The sequence below is a fragment of the Dermochelys coriacea genome, chromosome 14, assembly GCF_009764565.3.
Source record: "Dermochelys coriacea isolate rDerCor1 chromosome 14, rDerCor1.pri.v4, whole genome shotgun sequence".
NCBI classification, from domain to species: Eukaryota; Metazoa; Chordata; order Testudines; family Dermochelyidae; genus Dermochelys; species Dermochelys coriacea.
In genome coordinates, this window is record NC_050081.1 from 3,122,066 (window position 1) to 3,147,151 (window position 25,086).

Here is a 25,086-nt window from a genome sequence, read left to right on the forward strand (position 1 = left end):
TGTCCTCTCAGGAAACCAGGCTCTTTTCAGGCATCCCAAGCCGGCTCTTTGAAAGTGAGGCACCCCAAATTATGAGTCACCCTTGGTTGCAATGGCTTCTTGGCTAGGGGTGGTACGTCTCACTGGAGCAGGCTGCAACGCACTGCTTCCCAAACGGCTAGAACATTATCAAGACACATTGAGTGAGCGCATGCCATGTCTGGCTGCCTATTGCACTTGTACAGCCAGGCAAAGCTAATGCTCCCTAGGATCTTGTCTGTAAATTACTGCTGTTTGAAATGAGCCCTTTGCTAAAAAGGTGAAGGTCAACGTAATATTTACCCTAGGGGCAAAGCCTGACTCCTGTGTTTGACTTTTGAGATCCCTTTCTGTGCTCCAGAATGGTCAGTGTCAAATCCAGGCCTACCCCTCAGTCCACGCTGAGGGCCGGCAAGGCATTTCCATTCATGTATGTAAATCTGCAACAGGTGAGATATTGTTTGCTGATCTGCGGGGGCCTTGTTTTCTCCTAATCCAAGCCTGGAGAAGCGTCATGACAGCTCCACCCGGAATGACAAGAGATCTCCCCGCCTGCCTTTCTGCAGAATGGCTGTGTCCATGCATGGTGGGGGTTATTTTGAATATCCCCCTACTTTGCAAATGAGTGTAGCAGGACTTGGGATTGGTTCCCATCATGTTGCCCACCTCTGCTCTGATCAGGGCTAGACAGCACAGAGGTAAAAGCGCTAGTGACCATGGGTGCTTGTATCACTGCCACGAAGGCCTGTAGGGAGCTTCCCCAGCATGTCGCTTTAAAGCGCATGGAATTCACCAACACGCTGCAAAATCATCACAGAGCAGCTAGGCCTAAGGCGACATGTGGCATCCTCTGCTGGTACTTACTGCGAGGTGGTCAGGGCCCTGGGATGGAAGCGTAGCCTGCTAACGCACTACGAGCCGTTCTGGGTGTGAAGTGCAGCGCACCAGGGTACCAGGTATTTCTAGTGCATGCTTCTGAGGTCATTGGCATCGTTCACCTGACGCCACCGCCCAGAGTGCAAGTGTGGGGATACAGGGCGGGAAGGGCTACAGTCAAATCAATACATGAATTCACCCAGAGAAAGAGAAGGAGAGAGCTTATTATAAAATAAAAGTCTACTGGGGAATTTGTCAAGGAGTCTTGGTGCACACGGCAGGGTTGCAGTGATGACATTGGGTGCTGTTGCTTTACCATGGTAGCTAATCAAGATGGCATCACAAGGAGGAAAGCATATGTAAATTCTTTCCTGCTAAGATCCCCAACCAGGAGAGGGTCAGGTGTCCACTGGGTCGTGAATTATCCCCCAAGAATCGGGGTGCAAAACTCCCCTCTCCCCTAAAGCGTAGCACTGGGCTTGCAAGACATCTGGGTGGCGGGTGAGGGCATGGAGCCTTAGCAAAGGCAAGTGTGGAACCCCCCAGTCCCTGGTGACTTGGAGCAGGCAGAAGGAAAAAGTGGTAGGAAAGATTTTACACCCTGCCTGGCTCATGACCACAGGCTCAGGCTTTGAGCAGAGTGAAGTGGAATCCTGACCCCCTGGGAGTCAATTGGACGTTTGCCATTCATTTGGATGGGGCCAGGATTTTGCCCCTGGTCATTGTCTGTGTGAGCTGCCACTGAAGCCTGCAGGTGGGAGTGCCTGCTTGAGGGAATGCAAGCTGCAGTGGAAGAGGGAGCGAGAAGGATAAGAGACAACGCAGAGAGGTAGCAAAAAAAATCCCAGAGTCAGCAGTTTGCATTTAACTCAGGGCAAAACTGAAAATCGACATTGATGGGAAAAATTGCCCCGTGGCATTGGGAAGAAAAGCTGCTCTGTTTAGTGGATCTACAAGTGAAAACCTTTTGATGGTGCACAATATAATTAATGTCATACTGGCTGAGCTGGTAATAAATCAGGACATAAACAGAGATTTCAAGGTCCAGCATGGAAGAGTCAGGCTCCCCTAGCCCACCAGAGTTACTGCTCGACAGCGCCTTGACCAGCTTTCCTTTCAGGGATCCCCTCACCCGCCCGAGGACCTGTCTGTGTCTGCAGAGCTGCAGAAGAACCCTAGCCCAGATCCCTGCAGTGCTCTGCTGCATCATTTCACCTTTTGCTGCTCTGGTTCCAGATCATGCATCTCCCCAGGATGCACAGCTCTGCCCCTGGGTTTCACTTTGGGATTCTCATACCTGCATCTCACTGCCCCTATGGGAAAGGGTCCCTGAATCCCTGAGACCTTCTCCACAGCATGCACCCCAATCTTTGAGACCTCCTCACTTGTAGCACCCTCCCAGCCAGGGCCATCGAGACGGGCTGCCAAGCCTCCTCCACAAAGGTTTCAAGCATGTGGAGTGAGTGAGCACAGCACTCTGGCATGGGGCAGCACACTGGGATCTCTAGATTTCCTTGTGCTACTGTTGCCTGCAGTCGGCTGACCCTCAGTGCCTCTCCTTGTGTAGAACTGGATCCAGCGAAGTGCTGAGTGTCTTCTTTGGCTGCTGTGGGAGTGAGACACTCATGGGGGCTGTTGGACATGCACAGAGTTTCTTCTCCCCCTCCTTCGGGAGAGAGGGAGATGCCTCCTCAGTGCTTTCTTCACCTTGCAGATCCAGGGAGCAGGAGATCAGGCCGAGCAGCCTGGTCTCTCTTCCCCAGGGCAGTGCAGAGAATTGATCATTAGCCCCCAGAGCCCACATGCCTTCTGATATCACACCCCTATGTTCAGACCTGCCTCTGCCTTAAATGTCAGAAATGGGCAAGGAGGCCCTGGGCTAAACCCACAAGAGGCAGCTACTCTGCTGACATCAGCGTTGTTGTGTCCACTTATGCCAGGTCGATGTTTGGTCATCCCTGGCAGCTCCAGAGCTCAGCATTCCTGTTTCCGGAGAGACTGCCCCAAATTCAGGTTCATGTACCTACCACAATAGCCCAGAGTTCTCCTCCGTCAGTAACAGCTGAACCTGACCAAATGGCAGATGCTTTTCAGTGAATTCAGGTACCAGGCACTGGGTTAGCAGGATGGTTGCTGTAATGAAAGCAATAGTGTAAGGATTTGAATAGAGCCAAGAGATCTGAACGAGTCCACCAGGTAGGAACAGTGCTCCACAGCCCCAAGCACAATGGGGCCCTGACCTTGGTTGGGAGCTGCAGGTGCTGGGGAACAACAGTAATAATCAATGCTGATGAGCTGGTGGAAAGATTAACTCTTGTTAGTGGGTTACTGCCTCACTGGGATTTTTGTCTGAGCTGTTGCACAACACATCAAGTAGCCGGGTAAGACACTGTCAATCGCATTTTGCTGTCCAGGAAATTCCAGATGAGTTCATAACTGATAATGGCTCACAATTAATGAGTGACTCACTGTGGTCATTCGCTTTGATATTTCGGTTCTGGAATGTGTGGATGAGCCCTCCTTACTGTGCACAGTCAAATAGGTTACAAAAAAAAAAAAAACCCACAATCAGTACAAATAGCAAATAACTTGCCAAAATAAAAACTCCCCCTGGATTCAAGGTATCCATCCTCACATTGCTAGCATATCATATCACATGCAAAATGCATTGCATGACAAAGTTCCTCCTCTGTCTTGATAGATCCTACACTTATTGGCAGATTTGCTCACCTCAGAGACTCATGGCAGCCCTCAGTTAGGCCACTTTTGCCAGTGGCTCACACCTGCCATTTACTTAGCTAATCTCATCACTGGTCGGCATGGGGAAAAGGAGGAGAACAATCCCTGCAGTCTCTGCTGGCCCACCTAATGGGTCAGGGGACAGGCCAGAGACCTTCCCCTCTAGTAGGACCCAGAGCCCAGGTCAACTCCTCTTATATCAGATAGAGAGGAGGAGAACCCAGGCCCACCCTCCACTCTGGGTTCCAGCCCATGGCCCTGTGGATTGCAGCTGTCTACAGTGTCTCCTGTAACAGCTGCATAACAGCTGCAACTCCCTGGGCTACTTCCCCAAGGCCTCCCCCAGCACCTTCTTTATCCTCACAGCAGGATCTTCCTCCTGAAGCCTGATCACACTTGTACTCCTCAGTCCTCCAGCAGCACACCTCCTCATTCCTTGCAGGCCCTCCGCTAACTGATGGGAGGTCCTTTTTAAACCAGGTGTCCTGATTAGTCTACCCGCCATAATTGATTCTAGTATGGTCTTAATTGACTCCAGGTGTCTTAATTAGCTTGCCTGTCTTCACGGGTTCTAGCAGGTTCCTGATTGCTCTAGTGTAGCCACTGCTCTGGTCACTCAGGGAACAGAAAACTGTTTATTCAGCGGCCAGTATATCTACCTTCAACTACTCGCCTGTACCCAACTGGCCTGGGTCTATCACAATTGTCAGGCTCAGCAACACAAACTCATGGGCAGAAAGACAGAAATCTTGTGCTGATATCTAACAAATTTCCTGAGTCTAGCACAATTAACCCTGACGGAACTACAAAATTGCTGGATGCCAGGAAACTAGAATAGAAGAAATGCTACAGCCAGAATGCCAAACTGTTACCCCCGTGCAATGGCAGAGAATGTTAGACCAGGCGGCTGGTAGTCAGGATGCCTGGGTGCTAGTCCTAGCTCTGGGACCAATTCTGCCCTCCTTATTCATACTGCTTTGCACCATCACTTTGGGAGGAGTAACATACCACTCAGCCTGAGTACGGATGGGTGAAACTGGGCGCTCAGCAATCTTGGGTATGTTTCTTTACCTGTCTGTGTCTCGGCTTCCCCCTCTATCCTTTGGGATTCTGATCATATCTAACTCACCAGACTGTTACCGAAGGAGCTGTGAGCACCTTGCCAGAATAGTGCTGCAGAATGTTTGATTCTTCCCTGCGGCATTGGCTGCTCTTCTTTTTATTTTGATCAGAGCCCCCAGGTTAACTTTTTCTGAATCCCCCAGTCAATGCAAGAAGGTAGAACCTGACCCCTACTAGCAAATGAAAAACAAAGTTATGGATATGACCCTACCAAATTCACTGTCCATTTTGGTCAATTTCACAGTCATAGGATTTAAAATACTGTAAATTTCATGATTTCAGCTATTTAAATCTGAAATTTCACAGTGTTGTAATTGTAGGGGTCCTGACTCAAAAAGGAGTTGTGTGTGTGGGAGGGGGGCAGAAGGTTATTGTATGCGGGTTGTGGTACTGCTACCCTTACTTCCGCCCTGCTGCTGGTGAGGTGCTGCCTTCAGAGCTGGGCACCCAACCTACAGCCGCTGCTCTCCAGCTGCCCAGCTCAGTAAGGGGGGCAATACCAGGACGCTCCTAAAATAACCTTGTGACCCCCCCGAAACTCCTTTTTGGGTCAGGACCCCAAATTTGCTGTACACTGGTCTCACCCTGTGAAATCTGTATAGTATAGAGTAAAAGCACACAAAATATCAGATTTCATGGGGGGACACCAGATTTCATGGTCCGTGATGCGTTTTTCATGGCCATGAATTTGGTAGGGCCCTAGTTATGGAATAGACCTTCCCTTTACCATGGCTTTAACGCTACCCTTTGCCAGGAGCCTTGCAAAACCCCTCCTTGAGAAAGCGCTCATGTGTCTTTCTACTTTCCATCCCACCCCTCCACCCCACAAACAAAAAGTCCTGATTGTTTGCACTGCCAAATTCTTCCTTTGCAAATGAAGGTCTGCACACCACACATTTCATTTTACTGACTGGCCTTTATTCCCCACTCAGACTTGGGAACTTTGTGCATAACTAGGTACGTTTCCCCTTCCCTCCCCAAAAAGGCATTTTCCTTCCAGAAAACATTATTTGTCATTATGTAGACAGTCCCATGTTCGTGCATATGGCTTCAGACACACACAGTCCAGGTGCTGAGTCTTGCCCCTGGCACCTTCTCTTGTTGCTCACACCTGTGGAAATGGAATGCAAAATGGGTGCACTGATTTTCACAGATGTAAATAAGGATGTGTGGGGTGAGGCCCGGGTGAAAGGAATCAGACTGGGAAGAGGGTGATTCTTCAGAGCATCTTCAACCCCCTTAACTTTAGCCTCTCAGAAGGAAGCCTCTATCATACAGGGGATACAACCAATGAGAAGAAGCTGAGTTGGGGAGAGAAGGCAGTAAGCAAGGGGAGGGGGATGTCACTTGGGGGAACCCTGCTGTTTATTACAGAGATCCGCTTGTGTTGTTTTGATGTGTATCTTTCATGTTAGTTACATTATTTTCCTTTTGTTCCCCACCATGGCCCTGCTCTGGAGCCAAGAGGGCTGCAGAGACTGGGCTGCAGATCAGCTCCAGGTTTTCCTTCTCCCAGCACAGCACAGGGTGCCTAGGTCAAGGTCACCCGGCAGTAATGAGTGCAGCTCAGTGCCTGTGGAAACAGGATTTGACAACAGGCTTTGTGTTTTCTTTCCTTTGTCAGAGCAGGGGCTGCCGGGCGATGACACATATCCATTCCTCCCTCCCACCTATTTGCCAGCCATCCCCAAAATCCTAGGAGCAGAAGGAAGTTCCAACAGCTACGCTAGGCAGTGAGACAGGGAACTGACTGTCCCATCTGCCCAGATCGCACTGCGCATGGGGATCTATGTGCAGAGAGGAGATGCGGTGGGCGTTTGGCACTTTGGAAATGTGACAGACAGACAGAGCCGTCTGCTCAGAGGGGTCAGAGCATTGTTGCTACTTTGGATCCTTTAAGAGCGAAGGAAGAACGTGCATTTCAGGAAGAGGGAAATGCCACGGGCTGAATGTTCCGACCCTTTAAAATGCACTGTAATCCAGCCCTCCTGCTTTCTCGCCAGGTGCCTTTGGTCTACCCTCACCCCCAGAAACAAATGGAGGTGTCTCTTGAACTCATTTGTAGTCTTGGCTTTCAAGCATCTTCAGCTCTGTGTTTCCGCTTAGTCCTTTGGGCTGAGTCAGTGCAGTTCACACGGAGACATTAGCAGATAGCACTTTATCTTACCAACCTTATGGATCTGCTCTGCTCCTTTGGAAAGGGGACGTGGCTCAGTTTCTAAATGAAAAGGGCCCGAGCAGGAATAATGACTCAGGGACATTGCCTCACTCCGTGGTGCAGCGCTCAACCTTCCGAGACCTCCTGGGGCAGCTCTGACCTTTCAACCTGTCTGATGGAGACTCACGGCAAAGGACACAACAAAAAAATCGCCTGGTAGGAGAGCAGAGGAGAGAGCGGGCAATGACGCCAGCTTCACTGCTTGAATGGCTATAACGTTTTCTTTAACCCACTTTCCCAATTCAGCATTTTTGCCATGTGTAATTTGCAGTCCTGTCCAGTGAGACAGCCGCAGCTTTACATGGGACACAGGCAAATTTGGGTCTAAAATGAGTGATGTACCCTGTTATGAGGGAGGAGGTTGTGCAGTCTGCTCCAGAGAACTCTGCACTAACTGCTCTCCGGTACTTCTGGCTGGGCGATTTCTGTAATCACAGTGCTACGACAAACCGGCTTTATTTTAGATTCTCGTGACAGGCTATGGTTCTGAAGCACAAGGCCTGTTGCTAGAAAGGGCTCTGTCTTGTCATATTATAGACTTTGCAGTGCATCGCCTTTCCCGTCTGAGCCCAGCAATGGCAGCTCTCGCGAATGCACTCGGGACATGCAACGGGACTATGTGGCATTGTCACAAGTTTCTGTTTGATCTTGTTAGATGTACTTGGCATCACGTGTGGATTCAACCCCGGCTAATACTGCACCATAGAAAAAGTCTCACGTTAACGACTTTTGTCACAAAAGTCATTAACATAATAGGACTTCCGCATCAAAATTGAATATTAATGCTACACCAGGCTGCAGCAGTAAGAAGGATAATTGCTCTAATACATTTTCCAGTAGGATTTTCGCTTCATAGTAGCAATTGCATTAGCAAAACCGATTATTAACACATCTGATACAATGGAAAGGGCTCATAGGAGTTAAGTGGTTCCTTTTTTCTCAGGACTACAGGTTGAGCTGTTGAGCTCTGTCTCTCCCCTTCACCTCTCCCAAAAAGAAAAACACCCACAAACCAAACCACAGACCCTGCCAGAATGGATGCTACAAGCCATGGGAAGCAGACATCCAACTGGAAATGTTTATGGACAATTAGGAGATTGGGGGTCTGATCCAAAGTTGGTCAAGAGAAAAATTCCCCTTCACTTCGGTGGGCTTTGGCTCAGGTCCTGTTGTGTAAGTATTCGCAGCAGCAGGTACCTTTTGCTGTTACAGAGACGGCTAAGTGACAGTTCACCTGCATTATGAACAACACACTGGATTGTCAGTGCAGATACCACAGGCAACAGTTGCAGGTTGCTTTCCTGCAGCCCCTCCCAGGACTAACCAGAAAACTAAATGCAATGTGGCAAAGCATCCATAATCCTATATACATATCTCATTTTCTCACACTGTGTTTGAACTGTAGAAGGTAATGGGGGTGGGGGCTTCTCATGCCTTTCATGAGTTTCATGCAGCTTTCCTGGATCTACTCAATCATAGCTATCTGGGTGAGTCTTTCATTGGCCTTTGGAATGCATCGGATTGCACCTGATGCCATAGATGTGTGTGTACATGAGAAGGGGAAACAGAAAGAGAGAGACCTTGGGGTGAAAGTGGATAGCAAATTAGACACGTCTTTGCAATGTGATGTGAGTTTGCAATGCAACTCTGAGCTGTGTAATGAGAGACATCACCTCCCTGCAAAGAAAGGAAATAATCCTCTCCATGTCTCTCGTGTGTCCTAACCAGGGCTATCACCATAGCTGAGAAAGCTGTATATCCAAGATTAGAAACCAGCCCTCCTGACTCCCAACCATGTGCTTTCAAGACCAGAACATGCATCCTCTATGGCTCCTCATGTGCTCCCTCCTGATCTTTGTCAGCCTTTTTAAGTCGGATGGAAAATGCATCCTAGAGAGGATGGCTTCATCAGATGAGCACCAGCATACCAGAATCTCTAGAACCACACGTCCAAACCTCGGGTCTGCTCATCCCTCCTTCTTTCTTCAGGGAGTTTATCAAGGAGCACACAGTTCACTCAGTGAGGGTGTTGGGGCAAGGCCTTACAACCGGGTCCCTGTCTCTTGGGCATGGATGTTAAGATTCTGCAGCAGGTCCTGGTGTCCTTGACTCAAACTCCCCGCATAGAATCATAGAATATCAGGGTTGGGAGGGACCTCAGTAGGTCATCTAGTTCAACCCCCTGCTCAAAGCAGGACCAATCCCCAACTAAATCATCCCAGCCAGGGCTTTGTCAAGCCTGACCTTAAAAACCTCTAAGGAAGGAGATTCCACCACCTCCCTAGGTAACCCATTCCAGTGTTTCACCACCCTCCTAGGGAAAAAGTTTTTCCTAATATCCCTCCTTCTAATGTGGGGCTGTTTTGTCCACTTCATTCCCACCCTGCACCTGAAAGATGGCAGAATATACGTGGCTTGGAGGTGGTACATGTACAGATCTACACAGAGTATGTATGTATGTGTAGTGGGGGTGGATAAATAGATAGATATATTAGATTAGATAACTTTGCTACACTAGAAAGGGGCCCAGAACAGAGGCCAGTCCATGCACAGGGAGCTGCCTTGAAGAAAACACAGAGATGGGGATGGCAGGGTGGAAGGGGATGCGATGGAAGGTGAGGTCTGAAATGTTGGCTGGGGGGGGGATGTGCAGGGCCTTGAAGGCGTGACACACCCATGATGCACAGTGAAACTACAGGTTTCAGAGTAGCAGCTGTGAGACTACAGTCTTCCAGACTAAGTTCCCTGATGCCGATAGATCCCGTTAGTGTGGGGCAGGACAGAGGAATCCACACTCCCCTTTGGAGGGTGAAGGGATCAGAGAGTGTCACAGGGTTACATATTTTGAATACTAATCTGATTACTTGTAACTAGTTACTGTCACTCTAATCACCTGCTCAACAGCCCTAGGGAGCAGCATTGTGCTTAAGACTCACCATAGCCTCCAGTCCCATTGCGGGTCAATACAACCCTTGATCACACATAGCCCTGGGCGCAGAGATAAAACTCATTCATTCTGTGAATCTGAAATTAGTGAGAAGCCTGAATGCCAGGAGACCTGCCCTTCCCTTCCAGGCACTGTGCAAATGAGAGGCTGATTGCTTATCAGACACCTGGCTGGGTTGGGCCTTGCACTATTTTGGCTTAGAGGACTCCTTGCTTTTTGAAAAAAGAAAAGGAGGACTTGTGGCACCTTAGAGACTAACAAATTTATTTGAGCATAAGCTTTCGTGAGCTACAGCTCACTTCATCGGATGCATCCAGTGAGCTGTAGTTCATGAAAGCTTATGCTTGGATAAATGTGTTAGTCTCTAAGGTGCCACAAGTCCTCCTGTTCTTTTTGCGGATACAGACTAACCCGGCTGCTCCTCTGAAACCTTGCTTTTTGAAGAGGCACATGAAGCTTGTACCTTGGCATTCTCGCTCTCTTCTACCCGCCCCTCTGCCCTGAGTTTAAATTCCTCAGATCTCCCTTTATATGACACCTTTACCAAACGTGTGCAGCTTTTATTCTAACCATCCCTTTTCATAATAATGGCTAGGGCTCCGGTGAGTCCCAGTGCGAAGGAGATGTTTCCTATCACCTCGGAAAGAGACTAAACCCTGGCAGTGGAAAACTGATGAAACTTCCAGAGCAGAAACTCAGTGTTGCAGACCACCGGATTTGCAAATTAGCTAGTAAGCACAATGAGAATAATTTTAAAAGCCTACAATAAAATAACCCAGGATGTTGCATCCCAACCGCAGAATAAAAGTCATGCACTCTGAGTAATACCAGGCCTCACTACTATTAAGAGGAAAGGGCGAGTGATTCAGTTAAAATGCTTGGAGTTATGAGACAGGGACATTTGGATTCTGCTCTGGATCCTGCCCTGGTGACTTGGACTAGCTCTGTGAAATCCTTGCTGAGAAGGAGGGTGACTGGATGGGATGTTTTGTCAGAATTAATTGGGGCTTGTGGATTAGCCAAGTGAGAATTAGGAAGGTTTTATTGTGCTTATTATTATTTCTATAGCTCTGCCTGTGCATTGGATGCTTTACAAGTGAGTACAAAGAGGACGTCTCTGCCCCAAAGCAATTGCACTCTAACTAAATGCTGCCTGCCCTCTATGTCCCTGCAGTGGCAATAAACAACCCCTTAAAGACTCAGGGCCTGATTCTTATCTCAAGCTGCTTTCACACCAGTCTCACTTCATTGTCTTCAAGTTGCTCCTTGTTTACAGCAGTGTAAGTGAAATCAGAATCCAGATCTCACTTTTTCTATGATGTCACAAAAGGAAAATATATTTAATAGGCCAGATAATTAATATATAATATAATAATACAATATAATTATAATATAATAAATTATAATACATTAATAAACTGCCAGATGCATACATGTAGGCACAGGGGGCTGCCCTCATGGGTCTGTTTGCAGGACTGGCACCTAAAGATTCTCAGTATGACTTGTCTGTCTTTTCAATGGTAAGTGCTTTGGGCCCTGCAATGTGTTTACTTGTGTCTCAGACCGCACCCAGTGTAGGGCTGGCCCCAGGCGTCTAGCAGGGAGTCCCATAGGAACCGGCCCCACAGGGAAAAACTTTGCACTGTTAAAGTTTCACAGAGGGGTCCAATGCAGAGCTACTTGGTTTCTGTACAAAGGAGGAGGGAGACAAAGGCTGTGGTGCCTGTGGTAAAGGCACTGGTTTGGGACTCAGTTGGATTCTTGTCCCTGCCACAGACTCCCTGTGTGCACTTGGGCAAGTCCCTTAGCCTCCTTGCACCTGGACTGCCCAGGCACACAAGTGATAATGCTGCTCACCTCCCACCATGTACCTGCCTTATCTAGGCCCTGATCCTACAAATGACTCATGGGCCTCCAGGGGGTTAGTGGAGGGCCCTGGGTCACTGACCCTGCAAGGGTCTATGGCAGGATGGGGCTTTAGGCCTCTGTGGGCAGGGGCTGTCTGCTGCAGAGCTCCCTAGTGTAGTCACATCCTGCACCCACGGAAGGCAGTTTTCCTGTTGGTGCAGATGGGACCAAAGCACTATTCCAGGGGCCTGGTTGGGTCTACAAGGGGGCATAGCTAAGTGGTGGGGGTGGGGGTGTTGTATCTGACTCCATGTATGTGCAGCGCCCTGTACCACCAGATCTGGCAGGGGGCCCCTAGGTGCTACACAGCTGCCCACATTCCAAGGGAGGGGAGCAGGAGACCCTGGCAGGGCTGGCTCCAGCGGCTGGGGGTCACCCACCCCAAGGAGGTCCGTGGCCTCCGCAGTGACCTGCCAGGAGGAGCAGACAAGAGAAGCCCCGGCAGGCTGAGGCGAGCCCGGCGCCTTTAAGAAAGCGGAGCCTCCAAGCCCGCCGGGCTCAGGGCACCGCTGGAGATCGCTGCGAGGGATGGAAGGTGAAAAACCAGCAGCCCCCCGAGAGCAGGGAAAGAGCTGCCGGTGCACAGCCAGCTCCCGCCTGCCCCGAGGGGAACAGGGGCTGGGAGGAAAGTGCTGAGCCGGGCGCGGGGGGGGGAGGGTCCCGGCTGCTGGCTTCGCTTCTTCTTTTTGCCTGTGTGCAGGAGTCCGAGCAAATCTCTGTTTCCTCCTCTTGTTTTGCGCGGTGCAATGTAGGGATTTCCTCTCCCCTCCCCCCCCGCCCCAGCCCGGTTGGCTTCTGCAGCCGCAGCAAGGACGTTACTTTGTCTGGATCCCAGCAGATCCTGCCCGCTCCGAGGGCGCGGGCTGCGGGCCGGGGGCGCCGAGGGGCATGTAGCCGGGGCGATGCGCGCGGCAGCCTCACCATTTGCCTCCGCAAAGGCGGACGAGCAGGAAGAAACGGGACTTTCGGCGGCCCGCGCAGCGCGCGAGGCAGGGCCCGGCCGCGGGCGGCTCCGCTTCTCTCCCGGGGAAGGGGGAACATGCGACTCGGCCCTAAAAAACCCAAACCCCGCCAGGTGAGTCCCGTGCCCGGCGCAGCGCCCGAGCCCGCGATGCTGGGCGGGGGGGGGGGTTGGCAGTGAATGAAAAGCCCCGCTCAGCTTTGCATGGGGGCCTCGGCCGCGCACGTGCCCCCCCCCACCCCGCAAAGGCAGCGGTGCGGGGGGGGGCAGAGTCGATGTCGCGTCTCTCCCGTCCGTGTTGTGTGGCGTGTTCCCCGGCCCCACTGTGGGGGGGAGGAGGCGCGTCCCCCGGCCGTAACTGGGGCGGCTCCAGCCCCCTGGGCGCGCTGACTGACCGGATTTACTCTACGCAGGCAGGTAGGGGACCCTGGCACCGGAGCAAAACCATAAAATAATCCCAGCCGAGCCGGCCCCAGGACGCAGCTTCCAGCCCCGCCGTGGAAAAATCCGGGATCCGGCACCAACCCCCCCCCCCAAGAGCAGCAGTTTCCGCTTTCGGGAGAGCGGGGGGGGACGCATTAAAGCAACGTCCCCGCAAATTACCCTGCACCCGAAGCGTTTTCCACCGGCCCGCGCTGCACGCCGGCTTCGGGGTGTCCAGCGGCTCCGGGCTCTGCCCTGCCCCGGATTTGGGTTTATCCCGCAGATCTGGCCCGGGAGGCGGCGACCTGGCGGTAGGTGCTTTGGGCTTGTTTGCCTTTTTCATTCTTCTTTTTTTTTTTCGTTCCAGTCTTTTTGCCGCATTTCCTTCTGCCTCCCCCCCATTAATTCCTAAATGAATGGAGATTGAATTCCAGAGGGAAACTGGCCCCCTTGCGCTGGTCTATTTCTACATCCACTCTCCCTCCCCCGGTGCAGTTCAAGGAGCTTTCATGGCGACCCTAATCCCCCCCTCCACCGCCATATCCCCCCCCGAAAACACAACAAAGGGGGTTTAAAACCAGCCCCGCTTTCTCCGCTGCCTTCTCGCTGTGTTGTTAGGGAGCGGCGTGTTGTTTACTAACTTTGTGTACGGACGAGCGGTATAATTGCCGCCAGCCTCCGATCTATTACGGCTCAGAGACAGGCCGAGACTACACATGGCTCTCATTTCCAACTTTTTAAAAATAAATCGCTCCTGCTTTCATAAAACCGCAACGGCTCAGCCGCCGAACGAGCCTGGTCCCAACTTAACCTTTGTCTTCAGAACGTAGTTGGCCTTTGGGGTTTTTTGAGCCCTGCAATCTGGCCCGGAGAGTCTCTTTTGCAATTTGCAGGCTGGGTTTAAAGCAAGACTCACTGCGGACATTTTTTTGTTGTTGAGAGAGGAGAGATTTCTTCTTCTTCTTCTTCTTCTTCTTCTTCTGCAAATAAAATTCCTGGCTGGGAGTTTTAGTTCTTGATTGGGTTATTTTTTAATAATTATTTTCGTCTTTGTACATTTAAAATCCCAGCAAGATTTTGCAAAAATAAATCGATAGAACAAAATATATCGTGTCTCCAGGTTTCCTTTGCAAATAGATTTACAGCGAACAAGGAAAACACGAAGTAGGCACGGCTTGTGCTAAAGATTGTATTTAATGATTGCACTCGAAAACAGACAGGACAGGTTAAAGCGGGCATCAAACCCCGGCTTCGTACAAATAAAAATCTGATCCTGGACCTGTAAAATCTGCAGTTTAAAAACCATGTAATGGAGCAATCTTCGCACGGCTATTTTTAAGCTCCAAATGTAGGCTGGCTAAACAGCTGCTTTATACTGAAGGAAAACCACAGCTTTGTTTCTGCCCCAAACTGGGAAACTAATTACAAATAAATACAATTATCCACGCTTTTAAAACAATATAAAATTACAGTCCAGATGGGGCTAAAATACTTATAAAAAGGAAGAAGTAAAACAGGGTTATTGTGCTTTCCTGGGCGCCCTAAAAATACGGCCCCAACTCTCCAGTCTTTTGTTTCTGTTTTCTTTAAGGAGACTGATCGCAGGAATCCGCCACTAAAGTTTATATCGATGTCCTGCAAATTCAGAGTAGAAAGTATATTTGTGCTAGTAAAAAATAGATTTATGTAACGATTTTTAATTAAAGTGATCGACTTTTCTGTTAACAAAAGAGGTAGTGAAAGCCTGAGCTGCCAGGATTAAAGCTCTGGGTTCCGCTCACGGGAAGCGACCCCGTTTTGATTCACACACCCGCCGTCTCGTCCTCAAGCGGCTGTTGGTCCATTTCCAGGGGGGTTCGGTTAGACTCGGTATTTGTAGCGTTTGTTTCTTCTCCGCTTTCCTTTTTGGCTCGGTGAAAGTCGGTTGCAAAGAAAGAGGGAAGGAGACTCCCCCCTCCCCCCAGGCTCGTTAAGAAGACGCGCAGGCAGGCTCGGTTTTGCTTGGTTCTTGTTGTTGTTTTAAAGCCAAGAAACAAGAAATGACATTTTTTGGGGGTGCATTTAGAAAATCACCCCGAGGGGGCTGGTTCCGGCGGAACAGGGGGCAGCCTCTGACCTAACAACCCTAACCCGGGGTTTCTGTTGCCAGTGGGTCCCAGGCTAGTCTGGGGAGCCCGACCCCCTGGCTCGCAGCCCCGTTGCGCTGTGGATGAAAAGGCCCGGAAACGTAGCGGGAGGCGGGTTCCCCTCCCCAGGCAGGCGGGGGATGCGGTGGACGAAGGCGGCCGGGGGGCAGAGCGGGAACGGGCAGGGAAGATGGCCGGCGGGGCGAGGGCGGCGAGCCGGGGAAGCTTGCGCCGGCTCCCGGGTGGCGCGGGGAGCTCTCGGGGGTCCCTGGCCGGCTCGCCGGGGCCTGCGTGCTCCGGCCTTTCCCCGCCGGGACCGCGGAGCCAGCGCGGGTCGCTGCAAGTTTCACAACAAAACCCGGGGCCAGGAAATCAACCCGCCAGGCTCCGCTAGGAGCTGCAGGCCCGCAGTGCCCTGCCTGCCCCACCGCCCCGGGCTGCCGGAGGGGAAGGAACCCGCCTTCCCAATGCGAGCTTGGGGATGGGGCCTTCCCAAGCCGGCTTCCACTTCCCCGGTGCAAAGGCAGAGCTCGCTCGGGGGGCTGGTTTCGGGGGCTTGTGGGGCTAATTCTCTCGCCTCCCTCCCCCCGTTTTCGGGGGCTGTGACAGAAAAAAGCAAAACCAAAGCTCCCCGCTTTTCTCCAGTCGGCTCCCCTGGGAAAGGCCGGTCAGCGCTAACAGCCAGGACCCACGGAGCCAGCACCCCACCAGCAGGGCCGGGGAGCAGGCAGGGCTGGGGGGAGAGGCAGGCTCGTGTGCAAGAGCAAAGCCAGCAAATTGGAGAAAGCAGCCCCGACACCAGCCGCGCTCGGCTTCCCTAAAAGCATTTCTTTCTCTTGGTTGTGGTTTTAAAAAGCCATTCATAATTGATGTGCAGCCTAGTCCCCCCTGCGCAGCTGCTGGGTGCAGGCCTTGTGTCTTTCTCACACACACACACACACACTTTCTGATGCTGTGTGAGCAGATAAGGCAGGAGGGGTCTTCCAGTCCTGGCTGCTGCCCCCCCAGGCCCCGCCTCTACCGTCCCGTCTCTCCCCCCGTCTGGGGGGCCGCTAAAAGTCCAAAACAAAAGAGTTGAAAGAGAAAGCAAGGAGCTCTGGCCCCTTCTCCGGGCTGTAAGTCCGCCATCAGATTCCTGGGTCTGGTTTGCATTGAAGGGACAGGCTGCTCACTAGCATCCACCCTTCTCCGGCTTTCCCCCAGTTTCTTTTCAATGGGGATTGTGGATGCAAGCTGCTGGCTTGCTCACTCTCTTTGCTCACAGTTGCACTGGGAGATGGAGCAGGAGGTAGCCTTAATTCAAATACAAGGAAAAGGGAGGGCTCTGGGCCCTTTTTCTTGGTGACTTTGTGCTGGACTTGGGGGCAGCTGTGAATCCCCTCCTAGGGGAAAGAACATGGCCTGTGTGGCCCGAAGAATGTGAACCCTCAGCTGCAGGAGCTGGGAGCTGGATTTTCTTTGTGCTGCCAGGAACGAACAAACACACACACACACACACACACACACACACACACACACACACTGCCCAGAGCTGTGACACCCACACCCAGGCCTGCCCTTTACACAACAATGAAAAAGTCAAACCTTAGCCAGCCAGTTTCCCATGGGGAGCCAAAGGAAAAGCCCCAGCGCTTCAGCCCTGCATCCTGGGCCTGCTGAGCCAACCCCTGAAGCCAGCCTCCCTTTCTCAAGGCCCTGAGTTATTCCATCCTGCAAGCCCAGCAAGTGTGCACATGCACACACACATACACACACACACAAGTCAAACAGCGGCCCTAATGATCACTTAAGGTTGCGTTTGCAAATCCCATTCCTATTGGCGTGCAGAGCTGCTGTTCGCGGGCCTGGCTGCCAGCTGCAGGATTCTGGCACTAATTGCATGTTTATTAAAACATGCCCCCTTTTGACATGTCAAAACATATTTGTGCAGAACGCAGTGCGCCCCCCCCTTCTCTGTGCTGTGGGAGGGGCGCTGGGTGACAGGCAGGGCCGGTGTAATATGCCTGGGCGCGCAGGTAGCCAGGACTTGGGGGTCCCGAGGATGCCCTGCAAAGGGGTCTTTGGGATTCTATAGGGACAAGGTGCATCTGGGAGCCTGTCACTGGGATTATTTATTATCACTCTGCATCTAAAATCCAGCCCCCCCTCCACCCGCCATGTGCTGGGGGCTTTCTCCCCTTGGAAGATTCTACTTCTTATTGAACCAGGCCTGCTGGCTTTGCTGCTTTTGCCTCTCTCTTTCACTTCAGCCCCTTCCTTCCCTTTAATGTGTCTCTCCCCCCCCCCCCACCAGTGCCTGGGTCTCCTGCCTTTTCATAATAATTACCAAACTCTGGAGTGGGGGCAGAGTATTAAACTCCCTTGAATTTACCCCAGATGGGTTGCTTCATTGAGACCCTCACACAACAAATACATGGAGGGGTGTGTTGGGGGTGTGAACACGCTGGGATAGATTTAGCTTCACATGAGGACTCTGCAGTGAACAGGGCATTAACTAAGCGTTTGGAAGTGGAAAAGCTCTTTGAGCTCCTAACCTAAAAACCTCTGCTCTGGCTGATTGGACTCCAGGCCTTCCTCTCAAAGGGGGGGGATTCTCTCCACTCTGCCCCCCCACTATAGTAAACAAGGGCACCATTTATGATGTGTGCGCGTGTCTGTATATGTAACACTGTATGTGACTGTACATGTGGGTGTATGCGCTGAAATCCTGTTTGGATTATAAAGGCTCATTGCCCCTTAGTTTTCTTTCAGTCCTTTCCTACAAGGCAACAAGCTTGTGAGGCAGTGGCCAGGTTTCTTTTGAGATTAAAAATGTGTTTGGGGCTTCAGTGCAATGTCCGTCTGTCCCCAGACACTTCAGCGAGGTAGATTTATTTCATTAACAAATTTGTCAGTCTCCTGTACAAAGAGGGAGGCCAGGGCTCCTGCAAGATGTGGCTAGCTCTGGGGAGGCCAGAAGGGGCGGCGCTGTATTATTGCCTTGGCTAGTGATGTTTATAGGTGAATGGCCAATAACTAGCCCGAACTGGTTTGACTGGGAGGGGAAGGTCGCCTTGTCAGGATGCTCTTTGCCTTTTCCTGGCTGCTGTCCTCTCCAGGCCAAGTCCACTGTGATCAGTGCAGCCAGGGCAGGCTTCCACCCCCCAAAACGACCTGTTTCTACGGCTGGATATTTTGCGTTTTTATCACCCATTCTAAGCCCCCCCCCACAGGTCTCCTCCTGGACTCTTGGTTCTCAGTGGCAATCCAGACACCATAAATAATGCCCCTGCACAAGGTCCTTGGGCTTGCATCTGTTGGTGTTTAGCAAAGGGGGTGGGGGAAGCCCCCGCTCCTTGTCCCAGGGTCCCCAGGCCATGGGCTTGAACTGGGGAATAACCCCATGCAGCACTCTTGAGGCTAGCTCAATCTTCCTCCAGTCGGCCTGGCCAGGGGAGGGGACACCCAGCCCTGGGGGGAGGGGAATGACTAGGCGGATGATTGAGCTCCCCAGTTGGTTGATTCACCTGGCCCTGGCTGAGGCGCTTTTGGAAGGGGGCAGGCTAAGGCAGGTGCCACCCCCCGAAAGGAGAGGCAGAGCTACTGGCTTGAGGGACAGGTGGCAACAAGGTACAGGCCTAATTTGCGAGAAGGTCTTTTCCCGGGGTGCAGCCTGCAGGGCCTTGTGTCTCCTGTCTGTTCTCTGGGAGACTGGAGTATGGCAGGATGGGGGGGCAGGGAGGGAGGCACACACCTCAAGGCTCTGGGGGGTTAGTAGCTCTCTGGACAATCCCTCTCATCCTCGTGGGGTATCTGGTGCTTCTAGGGTCCAGAGACCCTCTGCGGCAGTCAGAGGGCAGCTTGCCCTGTGGCATCTCCATTGCACGGAGTTTGCCCTGACTTTTGGACCTGAGACCAGCACAGAGGGACACGTTCTCTAGGTCCTTACGCCAGCCTGGAGGGGCAACTCCCGATCTCTCGGCTGGCTAGCGTGGGCAGTGCATGTTGTGGGACTGGAGATGGAGATGGAGGGGCGGGGGACATGTAAAACTCTGGTGGCAGGGCACAATGTAAAGGGGAGGGTCGGTGCTTGTGTGGAAGGCAGAGACCCCCAGCAATACGCCCTGACTCGTTCCCTCTGTGGGTTTGTGCCCCCTCCCCCCAGTAGCCTGTTTTTGTAACAAGTAATGCAAAACAGAGCTTATTTTCAGGCGATTGGCAGCAAGTTACAGCACGTGCTGACTCCCCCCCCTCAGAAAAAAATGTAAAACTCACGAGCCGGCTCCTGTATTTACCGAGATCTCTGGGTTCGAGCAAATAAACACGGCTTTAATGGAGGATCTGATTTATTTGATTGTTTGCATTTTGATCGGAGCACGAGGGGTTTTTTTCTGGGAGCGAGGGGGGGCAGGGAATTTCGGTTTTTCCAAAGCACTGGATCTGGACCCTGGGGGAGGGACTGCTGCAAAGGCCGCTGCCTCCCCTCGGGTGCCAGGCGCGCTTGGGTTTGAAGAATTAAGAGTCATTTTTTGTAGTCAAGAAATTGTTTCTAATTTGCTCTTTGACTAATGGCACTTGGAACAATGAGCCGGCCCCAAACAATTGCATTACTCAGAGGCGCCCAACATGCAATTACCCAAATGCAGAGATTTGCATCTTGCAGCCCTATTAGGCAATTATTTAGTGTGCTGGCTTAATCTACAATATTATTTAACATACCGAGGCCCTTTTCCTTTCCAGATGGAGCGATATTCAATTGCAATATTTTAACCCATTTCCCCAGAGTGGGGAGGTTGGCGGAGGGCTGAGAATTTCCAATGATTGCATATTCATTTGGACAGGAAAGGAAGCTGCTTTGGGTGGCCACCCGGAGCAAAAAGCCGCTCGCCAGCCACTCCGGTTGGTTTAGGAACTAGTCCAGCGAGCGACCCGGGAGCATGGAGAGGGCTCACCGCAGAACACACAGCTCCAAACCTCCCCCAGCCATTAAAAAGAACCGGGCTGCGGACCAGACCCTGAACAGACAGAATCGCTGCAGAGGAAAGGGACAAGTCTGACTTTTAATCTCCTTAGTGCTGCTCAAATAAACGTCCTGCCAAACCTGCAGCAGGGACCCGGGGCAGCGCTCGGAGGCTAGGACCGTGCCAAAGATCTCCAATCCCGGGGCGGGCAGGGGGGATGTCGACAAAGCCGGATTTTTGCAGCCCTTTCCCCTTCGGTTTTTCCCCAGCGCGGTGACGAGCAGAGATTGTGTGGGGCTCCGGGGCGCCAGGATTCATTTGCAAATCACTGGTGAGGGGGCTGCTCAATCTAAGGCCACTCTCCGAGCAGTGTAAATATTTATTTCTGGGCGCATTATCTGCGCTCGCTCTTGTCTCAAGGAAGCTAAGATACCAGTGCTTGGTTCCTGTTCAATGGAAAACATTTGCTAGGTCTGGACAGTTAAAAAATCGTCCTTCAGGGAAGCCTTCACTTCTGCTGATAGCGGGCTGCCCGGGTGCAGATACCCTCCGCCCAGCCCAGCCGCCTCTTTCCCTTCGTGTGGAAACTACCGAGATCTGTTTCCCCCCTTACTACTGCCAAAAAGTGAGCAAACAGGCTCAACTGGTCATTTGCCAGCAGACCCCTGCTTGGTCCACCAGTCCTGGCTGCAGCTATTTGCTGTCACAACTGCTTGGAAGGAATTTTTTAAAAAAATGACAGAAAAATCTATTCGGGAATCTATTATTAAAACAAAGTGCTTGTTTTATAGGTGGGGCAAAAATCAACCCAGCGATGTTGGGAATCAGGAATAAAAACTGAAGAAGGGCTCTGGAAGTTCCCTCCTGGCACATTTCACCCTTATTTTCCCCGGGCAAAACGCTGCTGTATTTCCAGTCGGTTTTGTGCATTGTTCGTTTGGATTGTGCTCCTGGCCAAACAAAAGTGACCCCCTTTTAAAAAAAAATCCCCTCCCTCATTGGTCCAATAAATAGACCAACCTTTTTAATGCTAAGAGTTTGGAGATTTTGCAACCCTCGGCCTAAGCCGGTGACAAATGCACCGCTCTGCTAGTTGCCTTTGGGTAGAAGATAGAAGGGAAGTGTCAATCAGAAACGCTTCAGTGATCAGGGACAATCCTCTTTGCAGGACTGGCCTTCCTCAAGAGCAATCAGTCACTCTGCATTAATTACCCTTCCATCCATTCCCCACTGCAGGGCAACTGCTGCTTCTCAGAGACCTGGCACATTCATTACATGGCACCACCTGAAAGAATGGAGCAATCCATCCCTTCCCCCCTCCCACAAAAACAAAGAGTCCAGAAAGAAAAAAGACTTCAGAAGTCTGGACCTTCAAATCCCTCACTCCTGTAGGCAGCCCCGAGTGCTTTTCAGCCCTGTTAATGTCTCCCCCTCCCTCCGCCCCATATCACATCAATGTACAAGCGACAGCAGCTAGACAGAATTTATATTTGATAATGTTCAACTGGGTTGTTTGTGTTGGTTTAAACAGCTCTTTCAGTACATTGCGTCTAACTCGCTCTGCTAGGAACCGCCTGGAAGTTACAGGCCGGTGCTGCTAATTTAACCGGTGCTACAGTATCCTGAGAGCCAAATCCAGACACACACACACACACACACAGAAAGTCAAGGCGTTGGAACCAGTGTTTTCCATAGAGACTAGGAACGCGGATTTGAGGTCTCGTTTTCAAAACGAGGAGCTCCTTTAAAAAAAAATTAGTGCAACTTGGAAGGAAACAAAGCCCGCTTTCTCGTGCGGCTGGGCCGCGCGTGTGGATTTCATTCAAGTGATCTCCAGCGAAAGCAAAGACAAACGCAATCTAGCCGGAGCCAAAATGCAGCCGCCCCGGAGAGCGGGCTGCCAGAGGGGCAGGGAAGGGGGTGAAAGAAACGGAACTTTTACGGACCTGAAATGTAAGCGACACAAGGGGAATGCGGCCGAGACACCGGGCTAGTGAGAGCCGGCCCGTGGGAATAGCACCAGAGAGGAGCCTGTCTCCTTGACATTTCCTTAGTGCTGATCTTTTATTTCGCAGCGGCTGGAGAATTCACCCCTGAAACGCGGCGTGTATGGCACATGCTCGGGACCCACACAGCCCACAGCGCGACTTCTGCAGGCTTAGCAGCTGCCTTTCCCCCTTTAACCCCCTGCCCCTGCGTAGCGGCTGCTGCTTTGCCAAGAGGCCCGGTAGCGTGAGCTCGCTTCCCAGCTCAGCCACCCGCCAGCCCCGCGCTCTCCCCTGTTCGGACGCGGGTTTTCTCTTTCCCTGCTGGGCTTTTCAGTCCGATTTCTTACAGCGGTGTCAGCCACAGCAGCAGGCCGGCCCCCCAAATCTCGCTCGTATCCCCGCGCAGCCCTGCGGCCCTTGGGGAAAGCCGCCCCTTCGGGTCTGCGCCGCCCGCGTCGGTGTCTCTTCCCGGGCTCGGGCCCCGTGTTATCGGCTCCCGTTTACCACTGAACCGCTACGCACCCGCCCCCGACCCCCTGTGTTTAACTCAGCCGCGTTTTGTAGCCCGGGAAAGCCCGCCGGATCCCGCAGGGCTCTGGCTCCGGCTTTGCGCTGGGAAGGATCGGCCTTTCTGCGGGGTTTCTAGCCTCTCCGGTCTGCTCTCTCCCGCAGCCGGTCTGCGCACTCGGTCTTGTTCCTAATTCAATTTGCTCCTTCGCTTAATGAATAGCTCCCTGGTAATCGAATCTCTCGTACGAGTTATTCTGATTTATTCGGCGTTTGCAATCAATTACAGCCTTGTGTTTTTAAAAAATAATTTTAATCGCCCTTCTAGGGAATCGCTCCGGCCATTCACCACCCCACCCCCGGACTGCTAGCGGTGACATTGGCTGGTTTCTGCCCGGTTTATCCCCAGCACCCCCCCGCCCCCTCGATCCTGCGGCTGGGAATATCCCAACCCAGCGCTCTGGCAGGGAAACAAATTGACGCGCCTGATCTCATTAGACCCGCGCCTGATAATTGGGCTGAAATGTCTGGGAGTGCTGGGTGCCTGCATTGGAAATGGGGGGGTCCCTACACGGATATCCCCCCCAGCTGCCCAGGCTCGCAGAAAGCCAGCTCGCTCTGAAAATCGCGATTGGAATCGATAGTTCCGCCCCGCCCTCCCCCTGCCCAGCCACGGCAGGACCTGTCCCCTCGGACCTCCACCCTCTTACCTAGTTACACCGCGGAGCTGCCGTGGCCATGCACCCCGCGCTCTGCTTCCCGGGGCTTGCGGCTGTTCCCCGCACCCAGCCCGGCCCCGCACGCTGCAAACTTTCCGGATGCACCGGCTGATTTTCTCTCCCCCTCCCCCCCTTATCCTCCTTCTCGCCCCCCCCTTGCAAGGGGAGGGGGCTGCCCCCCGTGCACCAAACCTGCATTGTTTTAGGAATCACTAATAGTGGCTCAGTCCATTGCCCCTTTCTCTCTCCCTTTGATCCTCTCACTCTTTGCTCTTCTTGGCTCCGGGGCCAGTGGGGTCTGCCTAGGGGCCTCCTGGAAACAGTCCCCATCTTATCTCCTTTCATCAAGCAGCCCCGGGCCGCCTTGAAACCGCGGGGCCAGTAATTGCTTTTTTCAGGCAGCCCAGTGCGGACTGGCTAACAGCCAATCAGCGCCTTGTTTACACTGGGTGATTGACAGCGGGCTGGCAGGCTGCCAACCAATCGTAGACATCCCGTAAAGGGAGGGGAAGAAACTGAAATCTGTGGGGTTAACCCCTGCATTGCCAAAGGACAATCGAGCAAGGGAGAATCTGCATTTCCGTGTGTCTTGCTAGCTCTTCAAATCTTTCTCAAGGGGCTGGGTGGAGGGAATGGGAGCTACAGGTGGGGGCTGTGACCCCCCTGTAAAGAAATCGCAGCGCGCTGGGTGTAGCGCAAATCTCCAGAATGGTCGCAACCGCAGTGTTTATTCTGGTGTCTGCCGTCGCTCCGGTTCGTTCTCTGCGAACCGACCCAGGCACTTTACAAACAACGCGTGGCTTTCCCAGCAATCGTCCAAGGGCGCGACATGCTCCCTGTGAACGCCTTTGGAGGGGGCGGAAGGGTCTAGCGGACGTGAGGGTGATCCTCCCTCTTGCCCAGGACTGGCAGGGTTTAATTTTGCTGGTTACCTCTCTCGGGGAAGAGGGCGAAAGAGAATGTATGGGAGTGAATAAAAGTCTCCGGCTTCTCGAGAAAAAAAAGCACCGAAAGAGCCTGTCCTGAGACCGGGTATGATGCAGGTGACGGGGAAGAGAGTTTGCAGGTCGATGTTCCAGTTGTGCAGCCCCTGCTCTTTCTAAAGCCGTTCCCGTATTCTCCAGCCAGCCTCCAAACCAGGACAGGAGCCTTAGCGTGCAAGGGGCCCATTAGAAGACTGCAGCACGTCTGTATGAAAAGGGATGCTCGGTTTGGTGCAACGCCCACGTACCCAGCCCAGTCCACAACCCCACATATCAGACTGCGCAATAGCTCCATGCAGTGGTTGCTACCAGAGCTTCCAGCACGGCCCAGTCCAGCAAAGCAAAGCAAAAAATAAAACTCTCCCTGCCCAGCTGCTCGGAGTGTGTGTGGGCTGGAGCGACTCCCTGGAAGAACTCATTGCAACCCCCCTTTCCCTCCACCCCCAAACACCAACCCCGCCCCGCCGCTGCCTTCGCTGTACATCCCCATTCACCAAGCAAGCGGGGACGGGAGCTGCGCAAGAGGAGCTGCGCAGCTGCAAGGCTTGAATTAGGCGCCATTGGGCTGAGTAGTAGCCCTGCTGCTCTCTGATTGGCAGCTCGCTGGCCCC

At 52.3% G+C, this 25,086-nt stretch overlaps 1 protein-coding gene across 5 annotated transcripts in view; it reads left to right on the plus strand.

The window, feature by feature from the left end:
* Nucleotides 1–12,765: 12,765 nt before the first annotated feature.
* The window catches only part of BAHCC1 (BAH domain and coiled-coil containing 1), an 89,813-nt gene continuing 77,492 nt past the window's right edge, over nucleotides 12,766–25,086 (plus strand). For 3 of the 5 annotated variants that reach the window (XM_038372080.2, XM_043496438.1, XM_043496437.1), the window contains exons 1-2: nucleotides 12,766–12,903; nucleotides 13,203–13,523. The gene's annotated coding sequence lies outside the window, so the exon portion shown is untranslated. Of the gene's footprint in view, nucleotides 12,904–13,192; nucleotides 13,524–25,086 lie in introns of those variants that run through there. The other 2 variants (XM_038372082.2, XM_038372081.2) reach the window with 2 other exon arrangements.